A 2,262-nucleotide genomic window follows, 5' to 3' on the forward strand; every position below is an offset into this window, starting at 1 on the left:
ACTAAAATTTTTAAATATGGAATCATGCAAAATCTAACTTTCTTTTCCTCATGTAAACTATGACTTCATGCTTGAACTAAATTTTTCTAACTTCACTTTAATATAAATCAACAATTTTCTTTTCCTTAACTTAGCTTTTCTTGACAAGGAATTAAATTTTTAACTTCGACTCACTTGACTTCTAATATTCGACTTAACTTGCTTTCCTTCACTTAACTTAACACTTCATACATTGCATGCATATGAGGTTACTTACTATTTCTATCAAGTGAAATGAATTTGATCTATGACAAAGTTGCGATCAATGGCAGTAAATCAAATAGGAAATTTGGGGATATGTTCGTATGAGATGTGTGCTCTTATAATTTTTAAATTGCTATACGGGACTAGAGTTCACTTGGTTGTAACACATTTGAATGTTTGACAACTATTAGGCTAGTTGGGTTGTTGATTCTATAAAATTACTTTCATACATGCCATTTGCATATTGGTTATGTTCACGGGGGCTTCACTCAATGAACCTTTGACATATCACGTGCAATCATGGAATATTAAACAATGCCCTTAATTTGAGTACATATTGGAAAATACCTCTAAAAATAATATTATTTAACCCCCTACCAATATAAACCCAATATAACTTCCCAATTTAAAAAATCCCTACTTTCAATGGATATTGTAGGTATCCATTTTTTCCTTAACATTTTTTATAACCCTTTATATTTTTTCATTAACTTTGAGCTCCATTTTTTATACATGTCAATATAAAAACTCTTTACCCCCTATATATCCCCCAATATATTATGTCATTTTTCCCTCATTATATATCCCCCAATATGAACCCACATGCTTAGGTATTGCTCCCGCAATGAAGACCCCATGGTTATGTTAAGACATAATTTTATGGAATGATTATCTACATACTTTAATAAATATTAAACTTCTGAATTTTAAAAATTGTTAAATAGAAAAAAAGAGGTGTAGTATGGAATCACGTAGTTTCATATTGAGAAAATCAACGATATGAAATGAGTCATGATGCACCAAACACCTATAGTGATGGGTCATCTAAGTGCGCTAGGTCAACCTCCGATGTGAGTGACTATAAGGGCATGATAATGGCTTTTTAGGTTAAGTTAAAGTTCATGCTAGAGGTACTATTTCAACCTCCTTCTTAATTTATTTATATATATCTCTATTCAATGAGGAAGATAAATCACAGTAGTTATTCCCTAATTTGAAATGCTATCCATTACTAATATTACTTAGTTTCTTAATAATGCATTCATGGTTTTTTAATTACTAGATGAAAATCTTTACCAAAAGCTTAATAACTAACAATAAATTAATATAAAAAATACTAAAGTGAATTTTGTATATATATTTTTTTACAAATTAATAGAAAACAAATTTACAATAAGAAAAACTTTAAATACTAAAATGTTAATAATTAAATTATTGTTATTTATCTCTTTGATATATTTTTTCAATGGTGAAAATAAAATTGGCATGTGAGTATAAGACATATAAGAATTTCAGTGAGAAGTGTTATCTCAAAATCAGACCCTGGAAGGCTGCAGACCAGGAAGATTTCAAGTAACTATTTCAGACCTACTTTAGGTTGAGGCTTAGCCTCCTCAACCTGAGAGGGCTCTCTCTAAATGGGTTAATGATTTTTACTTAAGATAAGATGGCTAACTCTTTGTGACATATCTGTGATAAATATAGATGCTGGAAATACATTAAACAAGTTTCCATTGGGCCTATGGAGTCAATAACACCTCAGTAAACAATGATACTGCCTTTACATAGAAGTCAGGGCATTTAGCATTTGGATGTTCAGAACAAAACTCATATAAAACCACGGTTCATAAATGCATACAGGAAATCGGAGCACAATCAATGAATTCTGAGTGATTACACATCTATGAAACTGTAAAAGACACTAAGGAAAGAATAAAATCACACATTCTGAACATGGAAATCCTTCATGAATCCTGAGAAGAAAAGCAGCCAAATTATATTACTGAAACTCTGTCTCTACATAAGCCAAAACAGTACTCTGTTATAAAATTTCCAACCCTTTGTACATCAGATGTTCTTCTATATATAGAGCTCTTTACATGCTTGGATTCCTTCCTCCATCATGAGGGGAATTCGAATTTTCCATCAGTGACACCTATTCTAACCATAAAACTAACTATTTAATACAAAGGACAGCTAACTAGGAGTCCTAGAGACCTAATACAACTAGGAGTGTAA

Source organism: Pinus tabuliformis, chromosome 2_1 (assembly GCF_031772625.1).
Source record: "Pinus tabuliformis cultivar Carrire ecotype Pingquan chromosome 2_1, CPIR1, whole genome shotgun sequence".
In the NCBI taxonomy this organism is placed as follows: domain Eukaryota; kingdom Viridiplantae; phylum Streptophyta; class Pinopsida; order Pinales; family Pinaceae; genus Pinus; species Pinus tabuliformis.